This window comes from Thermobia domestica, unplaced genomic scaffold, assembly GCF_964235325.1.
Source record: "Thermobia domestica unplaced genomic scaffold, izTheDome1.hap1.1 HAP1_SCAFFOLD_536, whole genome shotgun sequence".
Taxonomy (NCBI): domain Eukaryota; kingdom Metazoa; phylum Arthropoda; class Insecta; order Zygentoma; family Lepismatidae; genus Thermobia; species Thermobia domestica.
Genome location: NW_027656246.1, coordinates 9949 through 28321, shown reverse-complemented (window position 1 = coordinate 28321; position 18373 = coordinate 9949).

Here is an 18373-nt window from a genome sequence, read left to right as displayed (position 1 = left end):
ATTTACAATGGAGAAGTCTGATATCTGGCAACAGAGGATAATAAAAGAATACTTTAGAAAAATGTGATGGATCTGCATTACATTTTCGTAGCCCCAGTGAATAAGCAGACAACCCGCGAAAACAAAAAAAAAAATTGCACAAGAGAAAAGAAACCCGTGTTTTCTAATTCTGTAAACTTCTTTTCCAGATTATCTTATTCAGATGGGCAGTTCGGTTTCATTTCCGGAATTCATTCCTTTCAATCCATTCCAATGAAGGATTCGTTCCTCCGGATCGAATCCTTTGATTCCGGTAAGTTGTATGATTCAAAGTTACTTGGTTTATCAATTTGATTCCTCTAAACAAGGATTCGATTCTTCTTCTGGATCGAATCCTTTGGTTCCAATGAATGGAATTATTCCGAATTCAAATACGCCTCGGCAATGTGATTCCTTCTTGCAGCCAAACTAGTCAAACAACTTTTATTGTCTGATAAGATACTGGAAAGTGATATTTTAGGAGCAGGGGATGAAAGCGTGCAGAAAGAGAATGCTTTCTCAACACACACACACAGAAAGTTTAATTTCTTCAGAGTACTTGTGAAACGGAAAGAGAATTTGCCTAATGTGTCAGCGTTTATTATTAACAGAAAAAACAAGAAAGTTACAATATGCTCTCTGAACCTCAAGACAACAAGAGTTATGAATTTTTAAAAAATGAAAATCTTCTTTATCAAGATGCATCGCCGAGAATCGAATACAGGACCACCAAAGCGGGTTACGAAACACTTGTCTGTTATTTGCTGACCACCTTCTGTATCAGTGTCGCCAGACATACGGTCTTGAACGTACAAATAAGGTAACTTGCTTCTTTCGTATGACATACGGCTCGTCTCCTTAAGCGTATTAAATCATGTACGGTGTTGCTAAAATCTTATAGAAAAAAATTATTTTTATGCAAAATGTGTTATCTTCTGTCATGTTGTCTCACAATCGCAGGGAGTTTACACAATGCCGAAACCAGATACAATGATGCTTTGGGCAAAACATTCTCCCTTCTAATTTCCAGTAAAACAAATGTAATCAAATCACTGATGATTTCAGTGGTGGCCCAAGAGGGATATTCTTCCCATGATATATATATCTCTGATCGTTTTCACCGTGATTCGCCAGTATTTTACGGTTACTTTCGCCCTCCGTATACCCAAAATCCTCCAGGTAAGGTAACCATAATTGCTGGATACCAATCCCGGCATTTTTAGAATGGGGTGGAGTTATTGAAAAATTAAAAAAGGAAGTTAAAATACCAAAAATGCTTATACTCATTTTCTTTACTTAAAATATATATATTTTATATTATCTCAATTATTCTCTAAATTATTTTTTCTGATTAAAAATGAATTTTTCTGAGTATTCTACTGAAGAACACCTTATCACTATTGATTTTTTTTTTCATAAATGTCCGCAGAAGACAGCTTTGCAAGTAGTGATGAGTGCAACAGTCTTGGTCTTCCAGCTTTTGTAAGAGTCTTGCATGCAAGACCAAGAACAAGATCAAGACCAGGAATCCCGATGCAAGACCAAGACCAAAGGGTGCAAGACCAAGACGAAGACCAAGACCACACCTGCAAAACCAAGGCCAAAAACAAGACTCTTGCGCAAGAGTCTTGCACAAGTACCGATACTACTTCGATTTTTTGTAGAATGTAAAAAAGAAGGGGAAAATCATTACATCTCAGTAGTAAGAATGTGAGGCGTCTGCGCCATGAGGCTTCTGCGCCACTGGCCCTGTACCCACTTTCTCGGTCCCGCCTGAAGCAGACAACGAGTTTCCCAGTGCCGCCTGACATACTATGCCGGGGGACATATGGGGGATACGAGAAATCGAGCACCGTGAACCGTCAACCCACGGTCTTTTACGACCTCCATTTTAGGGGTGAATTTGTTCCCTTTTATGACCACTTTTTAGGGGGTGTATTCGTTCCCTTTTACGAGCACATTTTAGGGGGTGAACTCATTCCCTTTTATGAGCATATTTTTCAACCCCTACGAACACAGAAGATAACACATAACACTACGTAACACACAGCAGAACAGATAACAGTTAAGAATATGAAACACACAGCAGAGCAGATAAGACATAAGAATACGTAACATAACAAGGGTGAACTCGTTTCCTTTTATGAACACTCTTTCAGGGGTGAACTCGTTCTCTTTTATGAGCACATTTTCCAACCCCTATTTTAACATAGCAGAAATTACACTGACACTACTTAACACACAGCAGAACAGATAACACATAAGAGTACGTAACATAACAAGGGTGAACTCGTTCCCTTTTATGAGCATATTTTTCAACCCCTATTTTAACATAGCAGAAATAACACTGAGACTATGAACACACAGCAGAGCATAAGAGTATGTAACACACAAGGGTGTATTCATTCTCTTTTATTAGCACATTTTCCAACCCCTATTTCAACATGACAGAGACTACGAAACATGGCGGACATAGCACAGGGGGTGTATTCATTTTCTCCACCCCTAATTGAACATAGCAGAAATTACACTGAGACTACGTAACACACAACAACCTCCATTTTAGGGGTGGACTCGTTCTCTTTTATAATTACTTTTCCAACCCCTATTTTACCATAGCAGAAATTACATAAATTTTTTTTCAACCCCTATTTTAAGACAATGAATACCTATGTAACATAGCGATTCGATACGCTCTTTGAGCCGATTTGGATGAAACTCGGCATATGGGGGTTTTCGACCATGCTGAGTACGAATATCATACATTTAGCAATAGATCATTAGGTACTACATGTCCCAAAATTAGTCATCATCGAGGTCAAGGCCAAAATACTTAAAACCAAATAACTCTTAAATGGATCCACATATTGAGGTACTGTTTCCAAATCTAGTAACTGGTCATCAACTACTACAAGTTCCAAAATAGTGGTCATCGAGGTCAAAGGTCAAAATACTTAAAACCCAATAACTCGAAAACGAAGCAACGTATTGAGGTGCTGTTTCCAAATCTAGTAATAGGTCATCAACTAGTGCAAGTTCCAAAATAGTGACCATCGAGGTCAAAGGTCAAAATACTTAAAACCTAATAACTCAGAAACGGAGCCACATATTGAGATGCTCTTTCCACATTTACTAATTGGTCATCAAATACTACAAGTTCCAAAATTAGTGGTCATCGAGGCCAAAGGTCAAAATACTTAAAACCCAATAACTCAAAACGAAGGAACGTATTGAGGTGGTGTTTCCACATTTAGCAATAGGTCATCAACTACTACATGTTCCAAAATACTGACCATCGAGGTCAAAGGTCAAAATACTTAAAACCTAATAGTTTGTAAACGGAGCTACATATTGAGATGGTGTTTCCACATTTAGTAATTGGTCATCAACCAGTGCAAGTTCCAAAATAATGATCATCGAGGTCAAAGGTCAAAATACTTAAAACCCAATAAATCGAAAACGAAGCAACGTATTGAGGTGCTGTTTTCACTAATTGGTCATCAGGTACCACAAGTTCCAAAAATAATGACCATCGAGGTCAAAGTACTTAAAACCAAATAACTCTTAAATGGATCCACATATTGAGGTGCTGTTTCCAAATCTAGTAACTGGTCATCAACTACTACAAGTTTCAAAAATAATGACCATCGAGGTCAAAGGTTAAATATTTAAAACCTAATAACTTGAAAACGGAGCCAAATATTGAGGTGCTGTTTCCACATTTAGCAAGAGGTCATGAACTAGTACAAGTTCCAAAATAATGATCATCGAAGTCAAATGTCAAAATACTTAAAACCTAATAACTCGAAAACAGAGCCAAATATTGAGGTGCTGTTTCCAAATCTAGTAATTGGTCATCAACCATTACAAGTTCCAAAAATAATGACCATCGAGGTCAAAGGTCAATCTCGTAAATGAAACCACATATTGAGATAACGTTTCCTCATTTAGTAAATTTGTGTGATCTATTCAATTTTGTACAAAGCAGAAAAAAAGTGAAGAAGGAATAAATTTGAGAACACAATTTTAACTAGCGCAGAATTTCTGTACCTTTTTGGGCTATTCAAAAGAAAGCAAAGATATACCATATTAACTAGCTGAGAATTATTTAAGCAAAACGAAGAAATCGAACATGGACCATTTTACTCAAATTTGGATGGAGTATTTATATTTGTATGAACCAGAAAAAAATGAAGAAGGTTCAATATTTCTGTACAATTTTGTACTACCCAAATAATCACAAGAAAATCAAAGAAGGGTCATTTTAACTAGATCAGCATTTTATACCTTTTTGTGCTATTCAAATAATAGAGGGAACAAATTTCAGTGGTCTATTTTATTTTTGTACCAATCAGAAGAAAAGCAAAGATATGCCATTCTCAGACTTTTATACCATTTTGTATTACTCCAATAAACGAAGGAATACCAATCAGAAAAAAATTAAAAACAGGTGGATTATTTTCTTTTGTACCAACTGGAAAAGAGAAGAAGAGCTACTTTAACTAGCCCATTATGTACTGTTTAAACGAACGAAAATTGACCATTCTGTAACTTTTGAAATACTGAAATGTTCTATTTTTTTATCAATCAGAAAAACCCGAAGAAGGATCATTTTAACAAGTTCATAATTTCTGTGACGAAAGAATAATTTTGATGTTCTACTTTTTATACCAACGAGAAAAAAATGAACTAGCTGAATATACTAAATAATAAATTTAAGTGACCTATTCAATTTTGTACTACTCAAATAAACAATGGAGTATTTAGTTTTGCACCATTTTGGAGTATTCAAATAAACAAAGGAATTATAACTTGTGTCAACTCTAAAATTAATTAAACGAAGTAATGCATTTGAAAAACCGAAGTTGAGTATTTTATGCCATTTTGTATTATTTCAACAAACAAAGGAATAAGCAAAAACAAAGGATCATTTTATATCATTTTAAACTAGTCTAATAAACAAAGGCATAAATATGAGTGAGCTATTTAATTTTGTAGCTGAGTATTTTAACGAAAGAACAAAATTGTACTAACCAGAAAAAACCGAAGAAGGAACATTTTAACTAACTGGGAATTTCTGTACCTTTTTGTAAATTTGAGTGGCCTGTTTTTTGTACTATCCAGAAAAATCGAAGGAGGTCCAATTTAGCTAACTCAGAATTTTATACCATTTTGTACTACTCAAATAAACGAAAGAAAAAACGAAAAAAGACCAATTTAACTAGCAGCTCAGAATTTATATACATTTTGTTTAGGTGTCCTACTTTTTGTACCAGCGTGAAATGCATTTTTAACCAGCTCAGTAGTATTCAAATAAACAAAAAACCGAAGAATGATCATTTTAACTAGCTCAGAATTTCTGTACTTTTGTGCCATTCAAACAAATGAAAAAACTAAATTTGAATGGAGTATTATTTTTTGTGCCAAGCAGAAAAAGGAAAGAATTTGTACTTACCAGAAAAGGCGAAGAAGGATCATTTTATACCTTTATGTGCTATTTAAATAAACGAAGGAATAAATTTGAGTGATCTATTCAATTTTATACCAATCAGAAGAAAAGCAAAGAAGAGCCATTTTAACTAGCTGAGTATTATTGTGATACACAAATCAACAAATGAATAAATTTGAGTGACCTATTCAATTTGGCATCAATAAGAAATACCATTTTAAATAACTAAGCATCTTATACCTTTTTGTGCTATTTAAATAAACGAAGAAAGCAAAGGAGGTTCAATTTAGCTAACTCAGAATTTTATACCATTTTGTACTAATCAAATAAACGAAGGAATAAATTTTTATGACCTATTCAGTTTTGAAAACAAGCAGGAAAAGAAAAGAATTAACATTTTGTACTATTCAAATAACCATATTAACTAACTCAAAGAAACGAAAGAATAAATTTTGAGTGGCGTAAGCAAAGAAGGTCAATTTGTACCTTTTGTGCTATTAAAACTGAGTGATCTATTCAATTTTATACCAAGTAGAAAAAATTTTGTTTGCAATTAAAAAAAACGGAGAAGGTCTATTTTATGTACCAACCAGAGAAAAACAAAGAAATACCATATTCTGCTACTCAAACAAACGACGGAATAAGCTCAGAATTTCTATACCTTTTTGTGTTATTCAAATAAACGAAGGAATAAATTTGTGTGACCTATTCACTTTTATGGCAAGCCCCTTTTAGTTTTATACCAACCATGAAGGTCCATTATAACAAGCTCGGTATGTTTATATCATTTTGTATTACTCTATTTCATTTTTGTAACAATCAGAAGAAAACAGCTCAGAATTTTATACCTTTGTGGTGTTACATTTTGTATATTTTTGTGTCATCCAGAGAACAATTTAAATTGCCTCTCCCTGACAATTCAGTTGCCAGAGTCCAATCTTTGTAATATTACAATACTACAAATTGATCCAGTTAACAGTTCAAGTTCTTCTATTCTTACACAATCAAATGCATATGCTACAGTGGGCTCAGTGTTCATTTACAGAATTAAATAATTGTTTATCTTTCTCTAAAAACATTTCTACTATTTTGTTGATATAATAATCACACTCTGTAATGTATTCATATACCAGATTAAATTTTTTCTCCAAAGTATAAGTGTTCTTAATATTACAACTTTTAAAATGCTTCTCTATATAAAGTTTATAGATTTTTTCTCTCATTTCACGTTTAATTAAGATCGTCCACACCTTTTGCAATAATTCGTACTCATACTGCAGCAAACAGTTGTGATCTTTTTCATTCTCATTATGTTTAGAACATGCTTCACATAATAATACTGAATTTGGTGTATACTCATTAAATAATTGTATAACACATGTATCACTAATAGTTTCACTAGTACAGTCACACTCATTAGCTTCCAGTTCAAAACAGGTAATATTTGAAACACTGTCATCATCACTTTCCGGGAGTATTTCATCATTATATCTATTATAGCGTCTAAAATAATACACTTCTTCTATTTCTTGTGTTGGATATATGATTCTCACTTTATCACGTAATTCATCTGGCAAATCGGGGTCAGACGGCTGGATTAACAGTATAGGTTTCTCGTTTTCACGCTGCATTTCTTTTTCTCTAGGTGAAACATAAACAATCTCCATGCTAGTCATTTTTCTGCCCTTCAGCAAAAACAAATCAAATAAATAATTTTATATACCTACAATAAAAGCATTCTATGCATTCTCCGTGTTTAATAACATGTTTTCAAGGCAATATAACATCATGATGTATGTTCTATTATTTTCCAAATATACTCAATAAACTTATATTCCATTATAATAAAATACATAAATGCAAAAATATATATTTGAAGTTTCATATACTTTACCTTAGACGAGGAAAAAAGTTTTAAAAAATAATTGAATCGTTGAGCAATACGCAGTACCTTAGGACGTAACTATACTAGCAGTACAAATGTTAAATATCTGCAGCAACATGGAACTTTGAAAACTTCTCTTACTTTGATATAATCTCTTCTTCTGCTGAGATTCAAAATGGTCAAGTATGCTGTTACGCAAATTGCTATGTAGTCTGTTCTACACAATTATGACTCAACTCTGGTTTGTTAAATCTCACGTTCAATATTTTATGAGCCTTTCGTAGTGACGGGAGAGGCAATTTAAATTGTTCTCTGGATGACACAAAAATAATACAAAATGTAGCATCACAAAGGTATAACATTCTGAGCTTTTCTTCTGATTGTTACACAAATGAAATAGACCACCCGTAATACAAAATGGTATAAAAATACCTAGCTTGTTATAATGAACCTTCTTCCCTTTTTTTCGTGCTTTTTCTGCTTGCTATAAAAGTGAATAGCTCAAACAAATTTGTTTTTCTATGGTTGGTACAGAAAGTAGACCTTCTCCGCTTTTTTTAATTGCAAACAAAATTTATTCATTCTTCAATAGGTCACTCAAATATAATAGCACAAAAAGATTAGTTACCATTGACCTTCTTTGCTTAAGCCACTCAAATTTATTCTTTCCTTTTTCTGCTTGCTATAAAAGTGAATAGCCTAGGTCACACAAATTTATTCCTTTGTTTGTTTAAATTGGGTAGACCAAAAACACAAAAAGCTGTAACATGCTGAGCTATTTAAAATGGTATTTCCTTGCTTTTTTCGATTTGATACAATTTTTTCAAAAAGGTATAAAATTCTAAGTCAGTTAAAAATGGTTCTCGTTGGTAAAAAAAGAAATAGAACACCCAAATTTGCTCTTTCGTTCATTGGGCTAGTACAAAGGTACCTTCTTCGATTTTTCTGGTTAGTACAAAAAACAGGTCACTCAAATTTATCCCATCGTTTGTTTAAATAGTACAAAAGGTACAGAAATTCCAGTTAGTTAAAATGGGTCTTCTTCGGTTTTTTTTGGTTAGTACAATTTTGTTCTTTCGTTAAAATACTCAGCTACAAAATTAAATAGCTCACTCATATTTATGCCTTCGTTTATTAGACTAGTTTAAAATGATATAAAATGATCCTTTGTTTGTTGAAATAATACAAAATGCTATAAAATACTCAACTTCGGTTTTTCAAATGCATTACTTCGTTTAATTGATTTTAGAGTTGACACAAATTATAATTCCTTTGTTTATTTGAATACTCCAAAATGGTGCAAAACTAAATACTCCATTGTTTAAAATAGTCCTTTTTCGCCTTTTGCTGAGCCATTTCTCATTGGTACAAAATTGAATAGGTCACTTAAATTTATTCTTTCATATATTTAAATATTCAGCTAGTTCATTTTTTCTCGTTGGTATAAAAAGTAGAACATCGAAATTATTTTTTCGTCACAGAAATTATGAACTTGTTAAAATGATCCTTCTTCGGGTTTTTCTGATTGATACAAAAATTGAACATTTCAGTATTTCAAAAGTTACATAATGGTCAAATTTGAGTAAAATGGTTCATGTTCGCTTTCTCAAATTTAGCCCTTCGTTTTGTTTAAATAATACAACATGCACTAGAAATTCTAAGCTAGATAAAAATGGCATTTCTCCTTGGTACAAAATGGAATAGATCACTTAAATTTATTCTTTCGTATATTCAGCTAGTTCATTTTTTCTCGTTGGTATAAAAAGTAGAACATCGAAATTATTCTTACATAAATTCTGCGCTAGTTAAAAAGGACTTTTTTTGCTTTTCTTTCGTTTATTTGAGTAGTACAAAATGGTATAAAATACTCAGCAAGTTAAAATGGTTCTTTCTTGTTTGCTATAAAAAAGTAGAACACCCAAATTTGTTCTTTCGTTCATTGAGCTATTATAAAGGTACCTTCTTCGATTTTTCTGGTTAGTACAAAAAACAGGTCACTGAAATTTATCCCATCGTTTGTTTAAATAGTACAAAAAGGTACAGAAATTCTCAGTTAGTTAAAATGGGTCTTCTTCGGTTTTTTCTGGTTAGTACAATTTTGTTCTTTCGTGAAAATCCTTTGGTTGCTACAAAATTAAATAGACTAGTTTAAAATGATATAAAATGATCTTTTTTTTGCTTATTCCTTTGTTTGTTGAAATAATACAAAATGGTATAAAATACTCAACTTCGGTTTTTCAAATGCATTACTTCGTTTAATTGATTTTAGAGTTGACACAAATTATAATTTCTTTGTTTATTTGAATACTCCAAAATTGTGCAAAACTAAATACTCCATTGTTTAAAATAGTCCTTTTTCGCCTTTTGCTGAGCCATTTCTCATGGGTACAAAATTGAATAGGTCACTTAAATTTATTCTTTCGTATATTCAACTAGTTCATTTTTTCTCGTTGGTATAAAAAGTAGAACATCGAAATTATTCTTTCGTCACAGAAATTATGAACTTGTTAAAATGGCTCTTCTTCGTTTTTTTTTCTGATTGATACAAAAGAAAATAGTCCACCTAAATTTTATTCATACTTCACTTCTTTTTTTCTAGTTGGTACAAAAACTAAATACTCTATTCCTTCGTTTATTTGAATAATGGTCCTTCACTTTTTCCAGTTGGTACCTAAGGAAATCATCCAATCAAGTTTTTCTGGTTCGTACAAAACTAAACACTTCATCCAAATTTGAGTATTACAAAAATGAAATGAAATTCTGAGTTAGTTTTTTAAAAAATGGTCCTTCTTGCTACAAAATTGGAAAGCTCACTCAAGAGTACAAAATAGTATTGAACTTCTGAGCCGGTTGAATTTATCCGATTGTTTGTTTAAAATACGCAATTATTTCTCGTTGATGCAAAATTGAATAGGTCACTCAAATTCACCCCTTCGTTTGTTTAAATATTAGAAGATGGTCTAGAAAAAATGACATTTCTCGTTGGTACAAAATTCAATAGGCCACTCAAATTTATTCCTCCTTCACTTTTTCTGCTTTGTACAAAATTTGTCCGTTGCTCCGTTTACAAGCTTTCGATGGTCATTATTTTGGAATTTGCAGTGATTGATGAACTATTACTAAATGTGGAAACACTACCTCAATATTTGGCTCCGTTTTCGAGTTTGACCTCGATGGTTGACACTTTTGAGACATGTGGTCTTTGGTGACCGATTACTAAATGTGGAAACAGCAGCTCAATATTTTGCTCAGTTTTCGAGCCATTAGTTTTTGAGTAAAATGGTCCATGTTCGCTTTCTCAAATGTAGCCTTTCGTTTTGCTTAAATAATACATAGCTAATTAATATGGCATATTTTTGCTTTCTTTCTTGTTAATCCATTTGAATAGCCCAAAAAGGCACAGAAAGTCTGCGCTAGTTAAAATTGTGTTCCTTTGATTTCTTTCTCATTAATACAAAAGTAAATAAGCCACTCAAATTTATTCCTTCTTCACTTCTCTCTGCTTTGTACAAAATTGAATAGATCACACAACGTTATCTCAATATGTGGTTTCATTTACGAGATTGACCTTTGACCTCGATGGTCATTATTTTTGAAACTTGTAGTATTTGATGACCAATTACTAAATGTGGAAACAGCACCTCAATATGTGGATCCATTTTCAAGTTATTAGGTTTTAAGTATGTTGACCTTTGACCTCGATGACCATTATTTTTGAAACTTGTAGTAGTTGATGACCAGTTACTAAATGTGGAAACAGCACCTCAATATGTGGATCCATTTTCGAGTTATTAGGTTTTAAGTATGTTGACCTTTGACCTCGATGATCATTATTTTGGAACTTGTAGTATTTGATGACCAATTACTAAATGTGGAAACAGCACTTCAATATGTGGATCCATTTTCGAGTTATTAGGTTTTAAGTATGTTGACCTTTGACCTCGATGGCCACTATTTTGGAACTTGTGGTACCTGATGACCTATTACTCAATGTTGAAACAGCACCTGAGTATGTGGCTCCGTTTTCGAGATATTAGGTTTTAAGTATTTTGACCTTTGACCTCGATGACCACTATTTTGGAACTTGTAGTACCTGATGACCAATTGCTAAATGTGGAAACAGCACTTCGATATTTGACGCCGTTTACGAGTGATTGGGTTTTAAGTATTTTGACCTTTGACCTCGATGGTCACTATTTTGGAACTTGTAGTATTTGATGACCTATTACTAGATGTGGAAACAGCACCTCAATACGTTGCTTCGTTTTCGAGTTATTGGGTTTTAAGTATGTTGACCTTTGACCTCGATGACCACTAATTTTGGGTCATGTAGTACCTGATGACCTATTGCTAAATGTATGATATTAGTACTCAGCATGGTCGAAAACCCCCATATGCCAAGTTTCATCCAAATCGGTTCAAAGAGCGTATCGAATCGCTATGTTACATAGGTATTCATTGTCTTAAAATAGGGGTTGGAAAAGTAATCATAAAAGGGAACGAATACACCCCTAAAATGGAGGTCGTAAATAGTCTCAGTGTAATTTCTGCTATGTTAAAATAAGGGTTGAAAAATATGCTCATAAAAGGGAATGAGTACACCCTTGTTATGTTATGTACTCTTATGTGTTATCTAATCTTCACTATGTTTCGTAGTCTCTGTCTGATGTGCTATGTTAAAATAGGGGTTGGAAAATATGCTCATAAAAGAGAACGAATACACCCCTAAAATGCTGTGTGTTCATAATCTGTGTCATTTCTGCTATGTTAAAATAGGGGTTGGAAAATAAGCCATGTTCTTTTATTAGCTCTGCTATGTTAAAATAGGGGTTGAATGAGTTCACCCTTGTTATGTTAGGTACTCTTATGTGTTATCTGTTCTGCCGTGTGTTACGTAGTGTTATGTGTTAACTTCTCTTTTATGTGTTCGTAATCTTATGTGTTATCTCCTATGTTGAAATAGGGGTTGAAAAATATGCTCATAAAAGGGAACGAGTCTGTTCTGCTGTGTGTGTTCATAGTCTCTGTCTGATGCGCTATGTTGAAATAGGGGTGGAAAATATGCTCATAAAAGGGAACGAGTTCACCCTGCTATGTTACGTATTCTTATGTCATTTCTGTTGTGTTAAAATAGGGGTTGAAAAATATGCTCATAAAAGGGAACGAGTTCACCCCCTAAAATGTGCTCGTAAAAGGGAACGAATACACCCCCTAAAATGTGGTCATAAAAGGGAACAAATTCACCCCTAAAATGGAGGTCGTAAAAGACCGTGGGTTGACGGTTCACGGTGCTCGATTTCTCGTATCCCCCATATGTCCCTCGGCATAGTATGTCAGGCGGCACTGGGAAACTCGTTGTCTGCTTCAGGCGGGACCGAGAAAGTGGGTACAGGGTCAGTGGCGCAGAAGCCTCATGGCGCAGACTCCTCACATTCTTACTACTCATCTCTTACTTGAATTTCTTGACTTCAGTAAAAATGCCGCTGGACTGAATGTACTCCCAGTAATTTATGCAATACGTGTGAAACGATCTGCACTTGTAGCATACAGATACAGTACAGTATGTCGTTTTCTGAATTGATTGTTCGCGGTTTCTGTACATATTACTCGTTTTCAAGCCACAGAGGTGTCATCTTTCGCCATGTGAGCTTTATTGGTAGACAAACACCGTGTGCGTGTTTTCTTAAAGGCTTTTCCGTTTCCTTCTACTTTCTTCATTCTACCATTTCAGTAATTTCTCATCTTTACCGTCTCCCTTAGTCTCGGTGCATAATTATGGGACGTTAAACTAGATATTTCATCCCATTTCAAAGCATATTAGTGGTGTTCTTCTTCCAAAACTGAAGAGAAATGTAGTATTGAATATTGGTAATTCCGTACACCATAGACGCCGACCACATGGGTATGGACTTGGCTCCGGGACTCAAGCATCCGTTGGAAATTTTTAATGTGTGCTCATAAAATTAGTATCGAAATAACATTTTCATGACATTGACAAAAACTTAGTGAATATGACCGCAAGTTTGATTTCATGGGCGCATACTTATACGTTGAATAATTGTTTATCAATATAACTTTTAGCCTCCATAGCTATCTGGCACATCGAGGATTGAGCGATATAACATCATACTACAACAATAAATCCATATTATAAAATTGAAAATGATTATGTTTGTGACTCTTAATCTCTTGAAGCAACCGACCGATCTCGATCAAATTCTCAACATAGATGAAGTTCGGGCCAGGAACGATTTTTTTTTATCATTTTACTTTGACAGTGCAACGTAAGGGAGGGGAAGGGGCATATATATATATATATATATATATATATAAACATTAAAAAGTGACTGTCTTTGTGACTTCATCACTCTTGAAACAGTCGATCGATCTCAATAAATTTTTCAAAATAGTTGAGGTTCGGACTTGGGGTGTTTTTCCTCCATATCACTTTCACGGAAGAACTTAGTGGAGGTGGGGGGGAGGGCAGGGGAAAATGAACAAAAACAAATACAAGTTAATATCTCTTGTACCACCCGACATACCTCGATCACATTTTCAATATAGATTTGGTTCGAAACTGAGATTATTTATGTCATATCACTTCGACGGTGCAGTTTAGGAGAGGGTGAGGGGAGATATATATAAAAATGATAGAAAATGACGAATATTAATGTCCAATCCATAGTTTTCGAGGCCGCTGAGTTGAATACTGACACTTCCGATACCATTTACGACCAAATTCAGCCCCAAACTTTTACGAAGTGGCGATACATAAAAATGATTAAAAATGACCAAATATTTGTGTCAAATCCATAACCATTTCGGGTTCGCTAAAATGCAAATGCGGCACATCAACTTGGGGGAGATGGAGGAGGGAATATATAAAAGTTATCGAAAATTATCATTATCAATGTAGAATCCATGGTTTTCGAGGACATTGAGATAAACGGTGACACTTGCGATACTGTGTCTCGCAATATGGGGGAGGAGGAGATATATAAATTTATTAAAAATGACCGATATTTACCAGTGGCAAATTCAAAGTTTTCGTGGTCTCTGAAATGAACAGTGACTCTTCTGATGCCTTTTAAATCAAAATTAAGCCCCGCAACTTGAGGAGGAGAAGGAAAGAGAAATATATAAATAATCGAAAATGACCGATGTCAGAGAGCGCTTTAGTAATAGTAAAAAGTGACTGACTAACGGAAAATGTTATAATTATTATTATTTTAAATTTAAGCTAACGAACTGGGTAATTGATGCTTGTAATCCATATTCAAAAGTGAAACTGATTTTGTACAGTTGTTTCAAATAACTTGGTGTTTGATGCCGTTATTTTGTATTTCTAATATAGGACAAAAGTATTTATATGAATTGAGTTTGTACAAAAGACATAGACAGTTGAATCGTTTTCAGTTTTCACTCGAATTATTCTAAAATATTAAGAGATTTGGTTATAATAATTACTATTTAATTTCCTCTCTCTCTTTTCTTGGTCAGTATTGCTAAACATATCATCATCATCATAGCTATTCGGCCATTATTGGCAGGTTACTTGTTGAACTGAGAAGCTTGGATGTACAATGGTCCTAAGGTAGTTTCTTCGTCTTGACGTAGCAATTTTCTGTTTTAATACCCTCCTTCACTTATAGTCTCCTTCACTCTCTCCCTCTTTTCTGCTACCATACCCTCTAGCATGTCCCTCATAATATAGTTCCTCCTCGGCCACTATCCCAACCACTTTCTCTTCCTCCTCTTGACAATATTCTCTTGATAAAATTCTTTTTTTTTTCCTACTGCTAATATGTTTAACACAATCTCATTCATTTTCCGTTCAACACAGCTAATTCTCTCTCTCTCTCTCTCTCTTCTTTTTCTTTTATTCCATATCCACATTTTGAAAGCCTGTAATTTTTTCATCCATTTTTGCGTAATGTCCATGTGTATGCCCCATAGAGTACATATTGGAATCAGTAAAACAAAAGCTCAATATTTAATTGGAAGTTGGTTCAATACAAGGATTAGCTAATTGTGGTTCAAAAAAATCTGACTCCTTTAGAGTGTAAAAATTATTTTGCAATTCATGATATGTCAAGCCCGTGCCGTCTTGATTTTCTTTCATGCGTCTCAGGGGTAGCCTCCCCAGTTTGGGAACCTATGGAGTGTTGGATCTGTTAAAAAATATAAAAATATTACTAAACGTTGTGATTTATCTTATAAGTAGTGCAGCGTGGGCACGCACTAAAAAAGTAAAGATCATCACCTATGTTGTATGTTGGCGCATGCTAGAATTTATTATTCCTTATATCCAGAGTAAAATTTACCTCTGAAAACCATAAGATTTCTTGAAAGCAAGACTTGCAAGGCTCTTGCAAGCAAGACCAAGACCAAGACCAAGACCACCCGGGTGGTCTTGGTCTTGCATTTGCTCATCACTATTTGCAAGCCATCTTCTTGACCAAGTACAGCGAAATTTCCAGACCTTGCATTGACTAACCCGAAAAATTCCGACATTAGTTAATGCCAGACAATTTTCCTGACGCAGGCTTGAATCCTGGATGCATGGTAAACCTACCCGGTTGAACCTTGAAATAATCACTGAGTTTAATGAAGATGAAAAACGGAAATAAACTTATTACCTTGGCAGTGAATATACAGCGAATGTTCTAAACAGTCGGTGTGTGCATTATGATTAATTCATACACTAACGAATCCAGAAACGTCGTTAACTTTGGGATGATATGAAGGAGCAGATTCCTCTCTGGATGAATAATATAGGCTTAAAAATACAAGAGTTTTACATCAAGTCAGAATAACGTGATGAATCATTTTAGACATAAGCTTAAAGAAAGGTGGTCTTTGGGGAGTCAGGTACCCCTACTGTTCTCCCCGTGGATCCGTCAGTGGATCCACATATGACAGTTTCATATCATCCCAAAGTAAGTTAAACTCCATGTGTTGCATCTTGTATAGTTCGAGCCAGTGGCGTGGCGTATTCAGAATTTCATGATGGGCATTCATGCATATATATATATATATATATATATATATATATATATATATATATATATATATATATATATATATATATATATATACATATATATATATATATATATATATATATATATATATATATATATATATATATATATATATATATATAAGTTAACGTTGTAAAAGTTTATTATTCCATAATATTTTGCTCAAGAGGGTTTAAACCTGAAACCTCTTGCTTACGCCACGAGTTCGACCATAGGTACTAAAACTAATTTTAATATTATGTTTTCAAATTATTGTAATAAAACTCTTTTAAGAAATCGAAAAAAGAAATACACTTTTGTGTCGCTAAAAGTATGTAATTCTTTAACAGCGATAATTGACAGTTTTTAATTTGCTGGAGGAAATTTGAATTTATGTACTGTACAAGTATGAAATCACAGTAGTCACTAAAATATTGTACGTACTGTGGTTTATGTCTTCCTAATGATGGCTAACACACTGCTATACGCACATACTATTTCTAAATACTTAATCGTAAAGGTGAACTTAGGGAAGTGGAAGACGAGAGACTTAATACTTAGTTCTTAATTTGAATTTTAAACAAACTATTACTAATCATTTAGCTTCTTTTCAGAGTGGCAATCTTCTCTTGAAATTGGCATGTTCAGGCGCTATCGCTGGAAGAAGTTGCATTAATTTATTCTGCGATCGCTTATCTCTTAAACTTAAAAAGAAAATTTTAAAGTGTTGGAGTAATTTGGTCTTCAGTAATAGTAATTACCTCTTACACATTATATATACATATATATATATATTTGAAAGGACCCCACACTAGAGAAGTCTCGATACAAGCAATAATATACATTAGTTAAGTCAGAAAGTTTATTGTTCGGTTGTAAAAAAACTTTTACACACCTTTTTCGACAACATAGAATACGTTGCATTTTCTAAGTAATAAAGAAACTTTCAGAGAAATTTTAATGTTAGACCGTGGTGGCTGTGATAGAGCTCTCACCACTGTCGCAACACGTAATGTCCTTCGTTCGATCTCATCTGTCCTTTGTGTGTGTGGGTTTATCTTCTGCGTTATCCCTTTTCCTCCCACTTTCGTCATTCCATTATTATAATCTATCTCATAATTGTCTATCTTAGTCTCGGTGCAAAGCCTTGGAATCTTAAACTAAATAATAATAATAAGAAGAATGTTATTTGATTTCCATAGTATTTTGAGAAATGTGAAAAATGTAGGAAGACTGATGAGCATTTCCAATGAGTAACTCTGCCATACAACTGACAAGTAAAGGGTTCAAATGGATGAATCACACTGAATCGCAAGTCCTCTATTAGACGCACTATGTCTCATCCTACAACTTGATTCATCTATTTGGAGCCTTTACTTATGAGAACAACAAACAATGAAAAGCAGATGGTTTGTTTGTTTGTTCTGAGCAACTCAAAGCAAAAATGATTATATTTTTACCGTTACTTGCCGCTTGGGTTTGCCCGATAGAGTTCAAGCAGTGATGTCTTCATTTACTAATTAATGGTGGGGTTCGCAGTGTCTCAGTCGTAGAATGTTGCTCCAGGTGAGAACCATTACTATGAGAGTTCATGGTGGAAATATTATGTAACCGGTTTTTTTGGGGGTTCTCCTCTTTCGTCCCATATTTTCATACCATCAAATTCCGTTAATGCCTTTCATAATCATTTACTTTCTTAGATCTTAAGAAAGAGGCATTTAACTGAAGATTTATTTTTTCTCAAGTATTAGCAACCGTAGTTTAGGAACCTATTCGTAGAAGGATCAGAATTTTGGAAAGTTTATTTGTTCACTCAATGGCGTACGCAGAGTTTCGTTAAGGGGGCTTCAATCTCCCATGTTTGTATAATTTCAGGTGTTTGTCTAGGTATATATGGTATTTTTTTTATTATTCTGCGTACGCCACTAGTTCATCTAACGTTGAAGTATTTTGTTTTTTCTCCATTCCATTTTTCCCTGGTCTCAGTTTGTTTATTAT